Genomic DNA, 20,330 nt, shown 5'->3' with positions numbered 1-20,330 from the left:
AGATGTATCAGTGGCAGCAGATTTGAACGATTTAGAAAAGGTTTTGCTACTTAAATAGTATCGCATTTGGTGGTAGCCAGGTGTTTTATTGTAAATATGCCACCTCCTTTTGTGATTTGGGCTCCATTTTCCTGTACCAATTATCTATCGGAGGGACTTGTCCTTGTTGCTCTTCATGTGGATGTACCACTTTTGATGTGTTTCCATCTTCAATTTGAGTTTTATGAACCTGAGCTTTAGGTGCCACATATAATGCATCTATTGGTGGTATATGTAGCAACATGTTAGCCACCTGCATGTTTTTCTCTGGCTCTTGTGGTATGAGCCATTTATCCACACTCTGCATGGTCTGTACTTAGTGTGATATCAATTATTTCCCTTTATTCATGCTTGTTTATGTAAGTATATAGCAGTCCTTTCCTTCAGTGCATATTAGTCTAAGGTCTTTGCTCATTGGCAAGGCCTAGTCTAGCCTTTAAATACGCAGTCTCCGTGCCTCAGCCCTTCTGACTAATTCGTAGTGGCATTTTCTTCTTATGTCTTCTATTTGTAAGGTTTTCTTTGTTGAGATTAGTGTTTTTTGACACCTCTGAGTTTACATCTATTTCTCCATTTAGGCCGATGCATCCATTCGATGAACTCGTAGGCAATGTTAGGGAGAATTCTCTGTATAGGCTAATTTCCCAAACCTAGTGAGTCCCCCAGTAGCTTTGCTGGATTTTTGGGGTTTAATGTTTTCTCCTGCTAAGAGTGAGATGCTTTTTCTCCCACTCTTAGGCATGATTTGAGAATGTCCTTTGACTTTGTAATGTGTTTTATGGGCTATGGAGTCTTTTACTCCATAGGGCTTCATGTGTTTTTTGTAAGTGTGTTACACAGCACCCTCAGTGCGTAACACATGGGTGTCATAGTGACCCCCAAACATAGACTCCATACCCTGGGACTGACTACTGTCTCCCAGGGCATGTAAAGTCACCATTGACTTTACTAGTCTTAAATTGTGAACAAAACCAGTACAAACCATCACATTGTGGAAGTACTGGTAGGGGAAATTCGATTGCCCCTGGGTCGGTTTTTCAAGGGGGCACTGTCCAGTCCCCCCTTGTCGAGTTTCTGGCTGGTGGCAGTGGTTACCACTTGAAATATTCCACCGGAATATTTCAAGTGGAATTTTCCCATTCATTTTAAACGCACCACTTTTTTGGTGCAATGTTAAAGATACCGCCGGGTTATTTATTTAATATTTATTCCCCGGTTGGGTCTTTTTGCCAAGACTTGGTTTTAAAATGGCGTTTGTGTTCGCCTCTGTAACTCCAACCCAAGTCGAGCCCTTTGTTCCACTTTTGGCGGGCTTCTGCACAGAGGCCTCCAAAAGTGGTGCAACTCTGTCTGGGTCTACAGGATGTGTGGGAGGGGGGAATAGGCACCCTGGACTGAGTTGCCTCGGCAACTCAAGTCGCACTCTTGTGTGATTGGCCCAGTGGTGAGCCGCCCGGCTCACCACTTAGCATGTTTGAGTGACAGCTAGGACTGATGAATGGGGGTTTTCTGCATAAAAGGAGGGCTTTGGGGGCTGGAACTTTAGAAGTCTCCACAGGACCTAAAGAATCCGAAGAGGGAGAAGCTGAGCCAACCTGCAATGACGACACCACCGGTGGAGCCCTGCTGCACCGAACTCACCACTTCCCAACAACAGAGAAGACCTTCTTCCAGGAGAGTCTTTTTCCTTTGAGCTGGTGGGGTTAACCAGTTTGCCTGTTTTCACCTTCCTGGATCGTCTCATGGTCGAATCGCCCGTGCCAAGCACCCTGGCGGCCAGATAGCCACGCTTCACCACTACCGCAAATAAAAGGGTAGTACCTTTTAACCGGGAAACTCCTCGGCTGGTTTATTCCCTGGCAGTGCAACGACCTCCAGCTTTCCTCCAGGTCGAGATCTTCTCTTCCCCTGGACGAAACCCTGACTTGCACCCGCTGCCAGGAACAATTGCCCCCGCTGGAGCTTTCTCGCCATTTCAGGTACTGTGTCCCGCCTGGCCTCCCTGGCAACAGACTGTTCAAGGTGTCCTGTAAATCCTTGACTCTCTATCCTGGGGTGACCTCGGACCCGTTAACATTACCTTTCTGAACTGATCCAACTCCTTTTTGAACAATCTGCAAAGACATTTAAAGTGAACTTCAACTGTGTGATCTTGGGCACATTCCGCCTTGCTCTCTCCAAGAGTGGGCCTGGCCTATGAAATTTTTGCTCTACAGTAGACCCTGCCTTTCTTGACTTGCTGTGGTTCTTTAAAAGTGTTGGTATTGTGTGTTTTCCTATTTCTGCCTTTTCTCTCCCTTTTTAAATAATTATTGGAGTGCCATCTATGGCTACGCGCTCACCTCTGTTTTGCTAAATAAGTGGTGTATTAACCTAGGCTTGTAAAATAATTAATTAGGGAAGTGTATATATTTCTAGCGACTGTGTTTGAACTTGCTTGACATATTAGTGCCAGTGTATTTTTACAAGTGTGTTTTTAAATAAATAATTATATACTTTTATACCAAAGCTCTGGTCAGTGTTTGCTTGTACTACTGTATTTTTAGCCCTACTGTGTATACTCTACATACTGCCTAACTCTTCTTGAGAGAAGTATGACTGCTCAGCCACAGCTACCAGGTAAATCTGTGTGGTACAGACTGCTACCAATTGGGTTTATTACTAACACCTGTAGTCTTAAACTTTTTGCAGTGGTCCCTAAGGGAACTGCACAGGTTTCTGCCTAACAGGCAATGTCAGTGATGTACCATAATCCGTCAGTAGAGACAAATCACACCCCTGTAACCCTTCACTGTTCACAGTCGGAGCAGACTTCCCCTGATTATTTGCTAATATAATATCCACCACCCTTGCCAATATGAATATGAATTTCATATACAGCTGTTCCTGCATCGTTGTGGTACACAAGGCAAAGGTGGCATCCACATTAGCTATTACCGACGACCATTTAGGGATGCTCAAATCAAAACCATCCACTTGTGCATAGCTGCTTCCCTTACAGGAGGTTGAGTCTTCAGAGGTAGAGATGGCACTGTCTTTGTAAACCTGGTGACATTAGTAATCACCGTCCCATTGAGAGCCATGGCATTCTGGTCTGGCAATTTGCTCTTATTTTGATGTAAATGCATACATAGATTCAAAAGTGTGTTGTTATTATCTATGCTGATGGATGGTGTTGGAGATGCCAAGACTGCAGGTTGCACTCCTGTTGTCTCAATTAGCGAACACTGACTTGCTTGCTTTTTGCTTACTGGTGAGAAAAATCCTGTGATTTTGGTAGATCTTATATCCTGAGTGCCAACAAAATCCTTCTTTTTAGTTTTCAAATTTAAAATTGTCTCTGAGCAGGAGGCGTCCCCGACCCTTAGTCCTCTCATATGAGATGTTTCGGTTGCTGGCACTAAATTGGCCATTGTGCTATATGCCAAACAGGGTTGTATTGCCACTAGAACTTTCCCTGACCTTGATAAATCATCCATCAGCATTGTCCCTGACCTGACGACTCGTCCCATTCTACTGCGCTTTGCAGGCTATTTTGGCAATGGGTGTTTGCTTACATTCTTCTTTCTCCCCCACACCAAAGTCGACATTCTCGTCTTTTTAACCATTTTGAATTTGTTTTATTATTGACAGCACAATATTAAGAGCAGAATGTTGAAAACGTTACCTTCGTTCACAAGCACCACACAGAATTGATAGATTTGCTGTGGCTGTTTCTCAGCCCAGCTCCCTTTCTCCTCGTGCATTATGCAAGAAGTTGCAGCCTGCCAGGCGTCCTTTCTTCAACAGCAATTCACACCTTGTTAGCTCGAGGTTACCACAATACCACACGGCCCGCCCAGGCTGCGCAGACTGCCGCTCTTCTCCACTCTTCCAAAACCTAATGTTTTCTGTAGGTCCATCACCACCTGCGCTGAATGTGTTGCTCAGTCACGGACGGGTCTATAAATGCCTCTGCTGGATGCTCGTAAACGTAAAACAAAAAAACGTTTTGCAACTACACAATCCAGGTGGCCACTTTACACTACTGTAGGGCTGTACATCTCAGCATGCTTGCCGCAGCACAATCAGCTCAGGGGAAGCAGCTCTTCATTCGAATATAATTGGTTACATTTTCCCAGTCTGTTATCCTACTGACAAAGCATAAGGACTAAGAATCTGAGTACTGCCTGTCTTCTCTTATCCCAGCCACACCAGAACACTGCGACAAGTATTAATGTCTGGGAAGGGTAATCGCTATTACCCTCTGCCATGAAGTCTCCAACAACCGCCAGTATGGGTCTAAGAAAAAATCTTCTATTGCAATTGCTCAGTGACAAGCTTTGCAGCTTTGCTTGCAACTCTCCATTGCAAGGGTCTGCAACAGTGATTTACCACCCTGCTGCAGATGAACCTCTTAAGATGAATCCACAGTTTATTTGATTTATCCAGTCTCTGGGGAAGCAGAACTACTGTGTTCTCAAAGTTAAGATCCCATATCCTGCAAAGGCATGTCTTCATGTCTTGTTCACAAGACTTCTGAAGTGATGTGTTGCTTCCTTGGTGGGTCTGTCTACACGTCCTGTTATCTTGCCACATGAGAATTTCATGCATTGTTTTATTTCTTTCTAGAACACATCTTGTCCGTTTTTGAGAGGTGGCCACAAAGTGTTGCTGAAGTCAGCCACAGCCAGATGGTGGAGGCTATATGAGATGGAATGTTGGCAAAGAAGCAGGCAGGAGGGACATTCAGCTCTTGGTTGTGCCAGACACTGTATCCACACCATAGGATTTCCTACAGCTAAGTTGGCAGCACTGGAGGTCAGGTTTCCATTAGTGGCAGTATAGTTTGGCTTAACCACAATTGTTGGAGCAGGAATATTGAAGTAGGTCACAAGAATTCATGTTGAATTCAGAAATATGTGATCAGCCCTTGGCCTCCATCTCATTTGCACTCAACATACCCGAGTACTGTCCTCACCATATTGCCCATCCAACTGCAGAATATGTGTGTGCCAAGTTTTCTCTTTACCTTCCCAGACATCCCCTAAGATCTGTGTCAGCTCACCTGCTTTGTGTTCTATCTTTTCGCCATTCCCGCATTGGCGGACATGCTTTTTCTGTAGCTGCAGCACAGTTATGGAACAAGCTTCCTGTTAAAATGAAAAAGATTCATAACCATCTGGTCTTCAGGAAGGCCTTGAAAACCTTTCTTTTCCGTTCAATTTTGGTGGCTGACATCTGGTGACTGCCTGTAGGGATGTGCTCTTCTATATCCAGCACCATGATGCTGCACCATGATGCTTCAGGGCGACTGTGCGCTTTATAAGCAATCATTACATTACATTGCAATTGTGCATCCCTTAAAATGTCACTGTGGGTGCTCTCTGTGTGTACATGCAAACACATCTGTGATACAAATCCATGCTCACTTTCAGCACAGTTAATCAACACCTTGAGTGCTAATTTGTCATTGAGTATATGTATTGGTATGTGTGCATGTGGGGGGGGGGCTCCCGTTTTAATTGAGAAACAAGAGTATATTGTGTGAAATATCTATGTGCCAAACTTAGATGGACAATTGCAGACTTCAATTAATGATTACACCATTGAGGTCTAATAAAGCAAGTCAAAAAGATGTGTTCCTGGTGGAGTGTTTGTTACAGATTTCTTTTTCTAACAATATTGTTAAGAGTGCTGCTGGTTTCCAAGAAGGCTATCCTGCAATTTGAACTCATTTGGATTAATGGATCAATGTGAATCAAAGTGAATTTAATGAAACATTGCATAACTGATTTTTCTATATGGATTTTCATTTTTTTCTATGACACATTATTTTTTAGTTTTGGCCCGTAGATGGTAATTTAAGCTTACATAGTCATGTAAAAAACGATTGTTTTAATTGGGGTAAATATCTAGAGATGAACATCCACATTAGTGATGTCTCCCTGTGTCCTCCTTTTGCATTTTTGGAATGTTGACTTGTTGAAAAGCAAACGTGCTGTTTTGTCTTAGTTTTAATGTGTTTCCCTGTGCTGTAGACATATTGAATAGAGCCCCATTTCGCCAAGACTTTCCAAAAGAGTGTTTACTTTGGTCTGAGCTATGCTTGGTTTGTGCCTGATTTGCATTAAGTACCATATTGATTATTTATTACATGTTATTGTGTGAGCTTTAATTCTTTCTTTTAGTCATTTTTGTAATTTTATTTGCTTTTGGTGTGGAGAATGTTTTGTGAGAAACTTTTTTCGCAGCAATGAAATGGTGCAGGGTCAGTTCAAATGCCACGGGTGTTTCTTGAGGAAATTGAAACAGGAGAAGTGGACAGTAAGGTTACCAGAGTTTGCCATTAAGACTCTATCTAATCGCATTGTGTAGCTAAGAAAGTGGTGCAATGTTCTGCATTTGAATAAGTCATGTTGATGTCTGCAGGAAATATGAATTGGGGGAAAAAAAAGTGATTATTGTGAGAAGAGGACATTACATTTCATTAAATAATGGTTGAAGATATTGAGACAATTTAACAAAATCAACATGCAGCTTAATTACCTTTGTAGCCCCCGGAAATCACAAATTTATCAACAAGATGTGTGATTTTATTTTTAAATATTTTTATTGCTATTTATAATAAACATTGTAGCAATTAGCAAAATTCACAATTCACCTCTTTGCATAGTACGTGTTATTAATAAACATAACCAAACAACATTAACCAACAAGTCTTCATACATTATATTACTAGGTTATTGTTCCTGTAGATGCCTCAGTAGGGTGTCACCAGCGTATCAGCCCTGTTGGGTTGAGGGGGCAGCATAGGTCACCAATCAGCAATTGCCTAGTAACGGCTACAGTGTGGGCCACTAGGTCCCTGTATATGCACATTGATTTTTCACAGGGGTTTGTCATCTGGTGAGTGGAACATGTAAGTGAAACATGTCCCAAATTAGTGCTTTCCAGGATTCATATGCCCCAGTTTTGTAGACCCCATCACCCCACACTCTAGTCTCAGCACTCGTCTAATGTTCCAGTTCATTGTGCCATTTTTCATATTGTGGTCCACCCAGCGATTTCCATGCCATTGCAATGGACCTCTTTGCTAGTATGCATACCATATCCATGAGTTTGATCACATGCCTACATTTACCAACCCTCGGGTAGGACCCCAAGAGGCATTCCTTCGATGTCCACTCAAATCTCACCACTCCTACAGGCCAGTTCTTTTTTGTTCCAAAAGCACTGTGTTTTAGGGCACTCCCAGAACATGTGGATCAGTTCCGCTCTCTCCGAGTTGCACCAGGGGCATTGTGAAGTAACCTTAGTGTTAAACCTAGTAGTTCTGCCTGGGGTCATGTACGTCCTGTATAGGACATTTAGTTGAATCAACCTGAATTCAGCGTTCCTAGAGACTTCCCGGGGGTATCCCAGCGCCCTCTCCCACTCTCTGTCTGTTATATCTGTACCCATGTCAGTTTCCCATTTTTGTTTTAGTGCTATACGTTTGGGGTTAGGTCTGTCCATCAGTTGGGCATAGATTCTCGACACAGGTCTCCACCCATCCCCAAGACTATGTAACACTGCTAGCACTGGATCTATCTCTGGTTCTTCAGGCCATTTCTTCCAGTATTTTTTTGCAACTTTTGTAATCCTGTGATACCACAGAAATTGGCCTCTGGGCAGCCCTTCCCCCTCCGCTATGGACTCAAATTCCCTGAAGGCCCCCTCTTCATAGATATCACCCCATGTATAAACACCACACCCCTCCAATAGCCTCATGTTTATCATGTCGTCCTTAACTACACAGACCTCAGCTGCCACTGGAGTTTCAGGGGAGTATGGGCGGTCACTTTTTGTCAGCTAAAGGGTCCTATTCCAAACTTTCCTGCCCAGCATTACTATCATCGGGATTGCATTCAAACACCCTGGTGAGTGGTAGCTTCATCAGCAAGCCATTTGGCCTAATGACTGAGTTGCACCGCTAGATAGTACCTCTCAAGGTCTGGTAGTTGGACCCCACCTTCCTTATATGCCAGCGTGAGTGTGGTAGGGACAGTCTGTGTCTGGCATTGCCCCATAAAAGTTCCCTCATCAGTTTCTCAATCGTACGGAAAAAAGCGGCTGGAATGTAATTGTGCACATTGCGGAAAAAATAGAAGAATCTGGGCAATATTATCGTTTTTGTTATGGCAACTCTACCCATCACCAATAAAGGGAGCCTAGACCAGAACCCAATGGATTTTCTAAGCCCCCGCCAACAACAAGATGTGTGATATAGTATTGGATATAAATGAAAAAAAAAAAAAACATTATTTTTAAAAACACCAACCCTTGAAGAAATGTACAATCTCTTTCATACATTGCCCTGGCATTAACAACGTCAGGGCGTGACAGAATGCAATCTGGGAAAGGGTACTCACTGACTGAGGTTTTCGATTTTTATTGGCAAACTGAAACGTTTGTATGAAAGTTTGTTCTCGGCATGTGCTCTGTGGTTAACAAGTATTGTAATTAGTTGGACCTGAGCTGACACCTGTCTCTGGGAGGTTAGGAACCTCATCGCAGACGTCCATATAGTGGATATATCTGTACTTTTTTTAGACAGAGTTCAAAGACAGACCAACAGCAGAAATGGGAAATTGACACATTTAAGAATAAAACATTGCATGCTTTAAGTGCACACATTGGAAACTGTGAAGCAGCGTCTTCGTGTTATTTCTGACCTAGCGTCCATTCTCGCTAGGTAGATCTACCAAATTGCCATGATCATATCAGGTAATAGCAGTACTGAAATACCAGGGGAAGTAGAATATGAATCGGGACAGTCTTAATTTAAAGTCCTACAACTGCCTCACAACAATGATGTTCCATTTACATTCATGGGGCCTCCTGACAATAGTCATTACTTCAGTGTTCAAAGCATAGTATGTTGGCAGTGCCCTACAACCTCATATACTTTATGCTATGTTACGCTAACAATGTAGCACCATTTCGCACGAGGAAAATGTTTGGTATCATTTTAAACAAAGTTATAGCTAAATCACCTATAACAGAAACACACATTCTAAACTCACCTTGCAGCCAGGTAGAGGCAATACAAATCTATGGAAAACTTTGTGAAATTCTGAAAAGATAAAATTGCATGTGTCTGCGTAGTCAGAAATTCCATAGTTGCAGGTGTTTTAAAAAATCATGATAACATTTTGAAAGTCTGTGATTGCGTGAAATCTGCATTATCTGCAGAAAAATCGGCCCAAAGGTTTGGACTGTCTCTAATCATTGGTTTTCAATTCGAAAGGGACATTAACTGGCAACATATCACCATTTCCCAACTTTGGTTACAGCTCATTCTATGAAGGACTTTTCCGATCTCAGCGGATACTTTCCTACATTAGAAGTTTGGGAGGGGGAGGTGTTGTAAAAAGTAGGCTGAACCCACAACAAACTATGGCAGGGTGTGATCTGGGTAGTGCAGGAGAAAAAGTTAATTTCAGGCATAGTCCTTTGATTTCATGGAGGCAGACAATGTATAGGGCTAAGGGAGCATGGGAGATCCTCCACAGATAATATCCTTTGCATCATCTTGGAACCTCCTAGCATGCTTAGAGTTCGCTGAGAGAAATGCCCTAAGGGAATTGTGACAGAAGGTGTTGGACCACACTTTTGGGAGATGTTCCCATTGGATCTTAGCAGATGGCTTGGCAGCGATCAGTCCACTGCTAGGATTTACACATAAATGGAGAGTTGGAGGGGATCCAATTTATCACAACAAAACCCATGATATGTATAGGGTGTTGGAAATGATGACCATCTTAGCTCGGAGCCCCCCATTAATTAGCCATTGTGCACACACCTGGTATTGTGGCAGGTTTTACCAATTGGTTGAAAAATTACTTCATAGGGGACATCTAGAGGGCTACAAGTTAAGATGGTCCTCACTTCACACACCATATGAATTTTGTAGTTTTGACGTAATATATCAGATCATCTTAACTCCGTATTGACTAAAGTGTGTTCACTAAACACACACACACAAACACACACACCACATACCACATGCATCCTCATCCCTGCCTCCTTCTTTGTCCTAGTGTCCCAATAGTAATGTGTTTCATTACCCCACCTCCCTCTTTCTTTTCCTAGTACACCCACATCACTCTTCCTCATCTCTGTAACCTATGAGTAAACTGTTGCATTACACATGCCTCCCTTGTTCTCATCTGAGTACCCCGTTAACCATTGCCTCCAAGTTCCATGGCTCTGTGCCTCATTGCCCCTCCTCACTCTTCTTACTCCCTGTATCCCTTTAGTACTCGATTGAATCAATGCTGCTTCCCTCTTCCACCCCCATTAACCTGATTACCCCAGCCTCTCTATTCATTGGTCCAGTAGCCCGTTGCACCCACCCCACTCATACTCATCCCAGCAGCCCTTTATCACCTCAATCTTCCACCTATCAGTACCCGATTACAGGCCCCTCTCTCCCTCATCCCAGTACACCATTCCCTATACCTCACTATGCCTAGTCCCACTACCCTGTTGGTAATTGGTGCATTACTGTGTCTCCCCTTTCTTATCCCAGTATTCCATTAGTAATTATCTTCACCTCCCTCTTCCATGTCCCTGTACATTACTCTGCCACCTTCTTCCTTGTCCTAGTAGCCCATAACCCCAAAATAACTGCCTCTCTGTTTCTCGTCCCAGTAACCCACTACCATTTCCTCCCTCTTTCTCGTCCCAGTGTTTCATCATGCACAACTTAATCTTGCTCATTCCAGTACCCCATTACCCTACCCCTCACTGTCCTGTCCCAGTACACCATTATCTCTGGCTCACTCTTCCTCATCTCAGTACCCCTTTGATAATAAATTGCATTACCCTTCCTCCCTCTTCCTCATCCCAATACCCCCAAATAATAATATGGTGTCTTACCCTGCTTCTCTCTCCCTTGTCTCAATACCTCATTAATCATCCATTGCATTACCCCACCTCCTTCTTCCTTGTTCCAGTATCCCATTAGAAATCATTTGCAAAACTGCACTCCCAACTCCATCTTCCTTGTCCTTGTAACCCATTAACAAGCTTCACTCTTCCATCTCACAGTACTCCGTTACCCCAGGCGCATCCTTCCTCATCCCAGCACTCAAGAAGGAAACTGTTGCATTACCATGACTCCCACTTCCTTGTCCCAGTACCACAATCGTAAAATGTGTTACGTTACCACACCTCTCTTTTCCTTGACCCAGGACCCATTAGCCCGTCTCTTTCTTCCTCATACCAGTACTCCAACACCCCAGTCTCCTTCTTTTTCATCCAAGTACCCAATTAGTAATATATTACACTACCCCGCCACCCTCTTCCTTTTCCCAGAACCACTGTACCGCAGTAGTAATCATTTACATGACCCGCTCTCTATTTTAACCTTTCTTTATTTGCCATGCCAGTGCCCTATTATTAATCCATTGTATTACCATAACTTCTTCTTCCTTGTCCAAGCATCCATTAGTAATCCCTTGCATTTCCGTTAGCAGTCTCTTCTTAGCCGCAGTATCTCATTACCGCACATCTCTCTTCATCATCTTGTACCTCATCCCATACGTTTGGATTAACCAGCCAAACATTTGCTCATCCAACTAACCCATATATATCCTGGTGTTTTTCATTGCCTCCTTCTTCCTCATCTCAGTACCCCATTAGCAAATACTTTGCATTACCCCACATGCCTCTTCCTCAACCCAGTACCCCATTAATACACATTTATATTGCTGCCACTTCTCTCTTCCCCATCCATGTACCTCATTATGCCACCTCTCTTCCTCCACCCAATATTCCAGAACACTTCCCTCATTCTTCCTCATCCTAGAATGCATTAGCAATCTGTTGCATTACACTTAGCCCCTCTTCCTCATCTCAGTAGCCCATTAGTAATCCCTTGAATTCCCCAGCTCACTCTTCCTCATTTTAGTATCCAATTGCTCTGCCTCTCTCTTCCTTGTCCCAGTGCTTCATTAGCCCATCCTCCCTCTTCCTCGTCCCAGTATGCCATTAGCAGCCTGTTGCTTTACCCCACCTCACCATTCATCATCACAGGGCCCCATTAATACTCCATTAGATTAAACCAACAAGAACTTCCTCATCCGATACCCTTCCTAGTACCATTTTATGCTTCCTATCCCATTCTTCACATCTCACTTCCTTGTCCCAGTACCCCATTAGCCCACCTCACTTCTCCTTGTCCCAGTGCCTCTTTATTAATCTGTTGGATTAACCCACCTTCGCTTTCCCTGTGTCAGTACTGCATCAGGAATGCAGTGCATTAACACCACCTTCCTCTTCCTCTTTGCAGTAGCTCCTTGTCCCATCTCTCTCTTCTGCATCCTAGTACTCCTTTACCCCGCCTCACTCTTCCTCAGCCTAATGACCCAACAGTAAGCCAATTCATTACCCTATTTTGTTTATTGTATTCTCTTGGTTAATGTGCAGACCTAGCACTGGAACAGCCAAGCACTGTACAGTGTGTGGGAGGCCATCATACGGTCTGGCATCTTTTGACAGTAGCATAATACTGTACCCCACCTCGCTCTTTCTCTTCCCAATAATCTATTACCTCCTCTTCACTATTCCTCATCCCAGTACTGTGGCAAGTCAGATATAGGAGATACAAACAGGGACTATTTTAAACGGGATGCATTATTTTTCAAATTAAAGAAATCCTCCTTTAAGCCCTACCACTAAGGTGAGTTCCCTATTTTAAGAAACAACAAACTGATGCTCTTCAGGATGTCCAACAAATGAACTCACTCCTCTGTTAAACCTATGCTAACCTAACATCTGCCCACCACTACTGAAAGAAAGAAAGACATCTAAGTTTTGATATAGAATAAGATTACTCTCCCCCTTTGTGAAATCGGTTGTGGCTGGTTTTCTGACTGCGTCCAAAAAGATCTCAGTTGTTCTTTTCCATCTCCGGGCCAGGTGGTTACAATATTTGACCAAAAAGTCCTTCTCACTGTCCTTTTAGCAAAACTGTTTCTTTATTTGCTCATCCATAAAGTCTATGGTTAATCCCCTCCTCACGGATGTGTTAAGCATAAAACATTCCTCAGATTGTTATCGGCCAATGTTCACAAAGCACAGCTCTCCTCTTATTCTTGGTTGGATATGTCTATTTAGAGCCTTAATTAGGGTATGGCCTTGCTTAGCCCAACTTTGATTATTGCTGTGGTTGTGATTTCTCTCACTACTTTGTGGGGTCTTTTGATTCTCAGTCCGGTTTGGCCTATTGGCAGTTTAGCCCTGCTTTCATTGCGCTTTTCCACACCCCCTTCTGGTGTCCTTGGTTGCTCAGCCAGGCAAGGGGTACACCATGCTTAGTCCTGCTTTCATTGCTGTTTCTTCTGCACCTTCCTCAGGTCTATTGGTTATCAGCCTGGTGTGGGCTTCGAGCCAGTTCATCCCTGGTTTCGTTGAGGTTTCTTTCATCCCCCCCGGACTTTGCCATTTACATGCCCGGCGTTGGCTTTAGGCATGCTTAGGTTTGATTTCATTGTGGTTTGTCTCACCCACATCTGGGGTCCTTGGTTGATCAGCCCAACATTATGGACTACAGGCCTGCTCAGCGCTGTGTGGTTGTAGTTTGCATCACTCTCTCTGGGGTCATTGGTTTATCATCCAGGCTGGGGCTTTGGTGTGGCCTCACTCCACTTCACCTGTCACTAGTGTAATGCAGCGTAACTTCTTTCCAGTGGCAGTCCTTGTCTGGGGAAATGGTCCATCTGTCCAGCACATACATGCATACTCGTCTGACCTGTGGACTTTGCGGTCAACTTCTTCACTTTGGTTCTTCCCTTCTGCAGCAGAGGAATAGCCTGCTGGTATGCCTTGGGTTGCTTAATGATGCGTCCTCTTTCAGCAGTCCTGGTATTGTCTGAGAGTCGAATTTCATCAAAGAGGCAGATTTCCCCGGGCTCTCTGGGGTTTCTGCCAACCATGACAACTTTGTGGCTTTCCGGTTCGGCTTCTCCTGCAATGGAGATGCTCCCTCCTCTACGCTGCAGCACAAGCTGAAATTTCTCACTCCATGGCCAATTTTCTCTTGTTCTCTTGCCTGACAAGTGTATTTAGGACCCTGTCTGGATAGCAGGGGACGATTCCATTGGCCCTGAGTTTCACAAGGCAGAGGTAACACTTACAGGTCAGAAAACGAGCCATCCACCTTAAAGGTGCCTTGTACCTGATAACCCTGTTAATTTCCCATATAAACTATAAATGCTTGGGACTTTGCAAAGAGGGGCATTTTCTTGTTCCCAGATGGCAGATCAACTACAGTGGGACCCCCCTTGACATGTCCCATAGGGAGGGTATTGCGTAGTGGACTCACCTCCCTAGTCACAAAGGTGATGGCTCCCATTTGGGGAGAAGGGACACATTCTCTGGTTATCACAGTAACCAATAGTAATCTGCTGCCTTACTCTGCATCAGTCTTCCTCCTTCCAGTAGCCCATTTGTAATCATTGTGTTACCACTACCTCCCTATTCCTCAACCCAGTACCCGTTTACTCCAACTCTCTTTTCCTGGTTCTAGTACCCCATAACCTCTGGAACACTCTTCTTTGTCCAAGTACCCCATTAGTTATCCATTGAATTATTTCCCTTCCATCTTCCTCTTCCCAATACCCCATTAGTATCCTGCTGCATTGAACAACCTAACTCAGCCTCAATGCATTTCCTCTTAGTAATACATTTCATTAACCTGCCTCATGTTTTTTTTAAATCTCAGTACCCCTTTACCACGCCTTCCCCGTCCTCATCCCAATACTCCATTAACCCCTCCTCACTCTTCCTTGTCCCTGTACCTCAATAGTAATTCATTGCATTACTCTGCCTCACTCTTCCTTATCCCCATAGGCCAATAATACCAGGCTTAATTCTTTCTCATCTGAGTACCCCATTAGTGATCATTGCATCACCACCACCTTCATTGTCCCAGTACCCCATTATTCCAATTGTCTCTTCCTAGTCCTATTACCCCATTATCCGTGCCTCAGTCTTCCACATCCCTGTACCCCAATTAATAATCCATTGCATTACTGCACCTGTTTTTCTCTACCACAACACCCCCACACATTCCATCTTCTCATCCACACCACCATGACTCATGTTTTGCACCCCTAAACTATGTCTGTGCAATCCTAGCCACCACCCCCTACTCTTCTGCCCCTCCAACCATCATATACAAACCTCTTGCCCACAGAACCTCCTAGAAAGTAGACACTGAGGTACCTGGGCATACCCCATACTACGCACCTCACCCTATCTCTCTTCCAAACCCATGAAATCCCACCATACACACAGAATCACAGCTGCCCCAATGCCACCCAACCCAGATAAATCTATCTTTAGCCTGCTGTTCAGCAGGTTTAATAGAGGTTTAGTAAAGATATTGCAAAGTGTTGGGGGGTGTGCGAGTCTTGAGGGACACCACAGTTAAAAGGGGTGGAGAAGTATCTCATAGAACTGCCCAAGAGGAAGGAGCAGTGGTCGAAGTGAGCGGGAGCGGTTGGAAGCGGTGCTCCTCTACTTTTATAAATTAAGTTTTACTGTTCCTATACTTTTATTTTAAAAAGAAACCGTTCCGGAATGGTTTTGTTTTAAACTATAAGTGTAGAAAGAAGTTGAAACTTGCACTTTCAGTTCACTATACTGCACGTTCCCTTAAACAGCAAATGCATGCATTTGGAGGTTTATATAATGTCCTGGAGGGGGTGTTGTGATGGGGTTTGTGGGAAGTGGGTGCAAGCCAGCAGGGAATATTGTTCCAGTACTTCTTTTCGTACACTTTGACCACTGGGACAAAGTCGATCCACGCAGTGTCTCTGGTGGAGAAGTGGGCTGCGAAGTCTAGCTGTTGGCACAGGATTTGATGGTCTACAAGGTCAAATCGTTTTGTAACAGACAATGGGCCTCATTACGAGTTTGGCGGCAGCCATGGAGCTATTAGCTCCATGGCTGCCGCCAAACCGGGCTCCTTTACCGGGTTCCCAGAATGGGGAATTACTGGGCCATTCCGAGTTCGGAGGGCCCAGTAATTCCTCCCTCTGGGAACCCGGGCCCGGACCTTCCCCATTCCCATCTGAGCCCCCATAGGGCTCAATGGGAATGGGAGAGGGAGCTAACAACGGGCCGATTACGACCGGCCTGTTGTTAGCTCCCTCTTCCCCTCGCGGGACCTGGTAACGATACCTGGTTTTATCGGGTCCCGCGAGGGGACCTCGTAATTTCGCGGAACGGGTTTAACGGGTTCGCCTCCATTAGCGGAGCCCGTTAACCCGTTCCGCGAAGGTCGTAATGAGGCCCAGTGCCTCTCCACCGATTGGTTCAGCTCATCGTGTAGACGTATTCTGAAAAACAGTAAAACGATAATCGTGACAAATGAAAGTAGGATAGTGGGGAAATGCCATGTCTACCTCGTAAATTGGGTCCACATCCCTCTTATATGGGCATATAATATGGTTAAAGTAAAAAAAAAAAAAACAGTTTGTGATGTAGACATTCCAATAAGGTGAGAGCATGTCTAAAGTACCTTATCCCACTGTCTCTGAGGATAGTCATCAGCCAGCTCTTCCTAATATCTGCGTAGATGGGGCAGCAAATAATAAAATGTACCAAATTCTCTACAGCACCACATACACAGCAGTAACTGGCTCCCACCTTCCATTTGTACGTGTGTACTGCCAGTGGAAGAGCATTTAACCTGGCTCTGGGGATCAGAGTCCTTTGTTGCTAATTTGTCAGAAAAGTAAGTTACACTGGCAGACCCATCGTAGGTGCAAACAGGAGATATGTTCTCTTGTTAACATTCAGCCGCGGGACACTGTCTCTCTCTCTGCTGTGAGTCATATATTCGTAGTACAGGAAATACCTTTAAAAACAAAATTGCATGCAGACAAAGTGAAACTGAACTCGCACCATATCCAAAATGAAGACCTGGTAAACAAAAACTGTTCTACCAATTCAGTGACCATCACAGGAGTTTAAAAAATTGTCTTTTTTGTGGAGAAATAATTCTCACTGTATAAGACACCTTCATACACTTACCAAGGGATATGGATCATTCATGTACTAATATGGTACATGTAGACAGGGTAATGCAGACCATGTTACTGAGGACCTAAGGGAGAAGACAGAAAACAACACAATGTTCATGGCAACTTGAAAATCCAAGATAGTCTAGGGCCTTTCTATAAATTTAGTCCAGTTACCTTGCATTCTGACCCACCCTGTGAGCATTACCCAATCAAAGGACCACTCATCCCACACAACTCATGCGCAACCTATTTTCCAAACCACCCTATAAAATGCAACCATAAAAGTATGACAGTGTGAAACATTTGAGAAGGGGCTGGAGGAGGTGTTTAGGGGATGTTATCATGCAAAAGGAATATTGGGGGTCATTACGAGTTTGGAGGCAGCCATGGTGCTAATAGCACCATGGCTGCCTCCAAACCTGTGTCTGGGTCCGTGGTGTCGGAATGCGGACTTACCGGGACATTCCGACCTTTGCGGACCCGGTAAGTCCCCATTCCGAAAAGCATTCCCCATTCCCATTCGAGTCCCCCTAGGGCTCAATGGGAATGGTGAAGGAGCTAAGAACGGGCCTGCAAATTGCGGGTCTGTTATTAGCTCCCGTGTCCCTTAATGGGTCCCGCTATGGGCGGCTGGTGAAACCAGCCAGCCCTAGTGGGACCCGCTAAGGGACCTCGGAATGTGGCGTTAGGAGGTTAACGGCATGGGCATCCTTACCAGTGCTGTTAACCCACCAACGCCGTACTCATAATGACCCCCACTGAGACGATAGATAGCCGAGAAGGATGGAGGGTCAGAGTGATAAGGATACTGGAGGAGGTTATACAAATATATATGGAAAGAGTGTGGAGTTTTGAGGAGACAGACGGAGGAGATGATACCATCAGGAAGAGAGAGGTTGGATGGAGAATATTGACAAAATGGGAAGAAGAATTGATAACAACTGAAGAGAGAGTGTAAGAGGTGGTGGAAGTAAGAGAATCAACTGTTGAAGGAGAGGCATGTAAGTGTGGGATGTTTCTGGGGACCAGGGTATACTTTTAGTGGAAGTAGTTTGTTTTGTGTGAGGGTATGTGGGTTACTCTTGTGTATGTATGTTTGCATTTCTCGGTCACTGTTATTTTGGATGGGGAAGTCGGTATACTATCTTCAGAAACATGTTATTTGTAAGTGAGTGTGTGTTTGTTTTTCATGTGACCCAACATGCAACTGGTACACAAGCGATAGTTGGAGGGCAAACCCCATTTCAAGTGGCATAGGCACAGTGTACAAATGAATGTATGTGCAATATTCACATCCTCATTGGGTTTTACAATAAAAAATCCCTGATTTAAGGCCACACGTTACCTCCAAATATGAACCAGGTAACAGTAGCAGGTTTGCATGTAGTGGGTGTTGTGTGGGTTGTCTGTGTAGTGGGTTAAGTGTGAGATGTTGCTTTTGTTGTAGTCAGAGCCATGTGTGTGATGATTGCTGTTTTTACCCCTAGGGAATGGGTGTTTAGTGTGCATAGTGTTCACAGTTTGGGTATTTCTTGATGGTTGGTGAATGTTAGAAGTATGTGTGGAATGGTAGGTGACTGTCAAAGGCTGCTGCAATTTTCTCTTCAGGGGAAATGTGTTGCTTTGCATGGAGAAACTGTTGAGGTGGAGATCATAAGTGAGTTGCTTGTGCATGTGATGTGTATTGATTGTATTGTACATATAGGTGTGCAGTTGTGATGTTGGATCTGAGGTGTGTGTTTGCTGTGTCTGAAGGAGTATGGCAAGTGTTTGTAGTGTTATTTGGATGCATAGAAACATTACATTTGATTGTTGATGCGCGGGAGGGTACCAAGGTTATTTTTATAGGTGTAATGGTGGGAGGGGATGTGAGCGATTTAGGGATATTTGCAAACGTAATATTGTATTCCCTTTCAATGTTTGGTATGTGAGAGGTGTGAGCATGCATAGTCATCTCCCTGTCAGGTTTATGTTGTCTAATGTTTCTATGTTTTTTTTTGTTTTATCCCTACAAGATGCAACCAACAAGAAGGGGCCACGTAGTCAAAGGGCCACTGCTGTTGTTATGTTTTACATTGCATGCTTTTTGGTTTCTGTATTTGGCAGTGTGTGTTTTTGTTTTACCTCCATCAGAGGTTGTCATTGATGTTACCCCTTGCTGTGGTTTGTGGTTGGAGGACATTTGACAGTACATTATGTTCAATAGGTTAGTGTGAAACATATGTCTATGGGCCTCATTACACGGATGGCGGTAAGGGTTTACCGGTACCAGTATTTTACCGGTAACAGTAAATCCTTACCGCCTTACTACGAGGTCCCTTTGCGGGTTGGGGAATTTAACGCCTGCTTTTTGCAGGCGTTAAAAATCCAACCCGCAAAGGGACCAGGGAGCTAATTACGGTACTGCAATTTGCGGTACCGTAATTAGCGCCTTCCCCATTCCCATAGAGCCCTATGGGGCAAAAATGGGAATGGGGAAGGGCAATGGTGGAAGGGGGAATTACCGCCCCACCAACCTTGGAATAGGGCGGTAATTCCCCTTTCCACCAAGGCAGTGCCGGTATTTTATCGGCATCCGTGTAATGAGGCCCATGTCTGTTAATAATTGTGAAGTTGTGTGTCGTAATGTAATACGACACACATGTTTGGCATGAGAATACTAACACTGTTAAATTGCATTCTTTAAGTTAACAAGTTCTTTTAGCACATAAATAATCATGTCATTGGTGGATTTTACCAACAAGTTATGCTAACAATTGTTCGAAGACGCTCGAACTAAAGAACCCAGGTTTCATGTCTCATTATGGTGAATTCTGAAGTCTTGTCAGTCACATATACCATGAGAACACTGGCAATGTACCCCTCAATGCCTACAATGTGAGTCATAATAATAGTTCCTTGCCAAGACACGTTATTTGTCTACCTAAAATAACTGGCCTACGTCTATGGATAGCAGTGCTACAGCCTTTTTTTTGTAAATTATTGTTAGTGTTACAACCATCTGAGACAGCCAGCATTGGGCCTTCTGAACCGCAGTCGTTTTTAAAAATCCTACTTTTTGGTGCAGAGTTTTTCAGCAATGCAATATAACCTATACATTGAATAAACTATACAACATGCTTCCTCTGCCTTTTGAAACCCTGCACTCTGAGACATTGTTACCATGAACATAAACATACATTTGTTATCAAGTACACTAGGCCTCCAACTAAAGAAAACTGCTTTGCACCT

The sequence above is a fragment of the Ambystoma mexicanum genome, chromosome 4q, assembly GCF_040938575.1.
Source record: "Ambystoma mexicanum isolate Mex_15411 chromosome 4q, UKY_AmexF1_1, whole genome shotgun sequence".
NCBI classification, from domain to species: domain Eukaryota; kingdom Metazoa; phylum Chordata; class Amphibia; order Caudata; family Ambystomatidae; genus Ambystoma; species Ambystoma mexicanum.
This window is presented reverse-complemented; position numbering follows the sequence as displayed.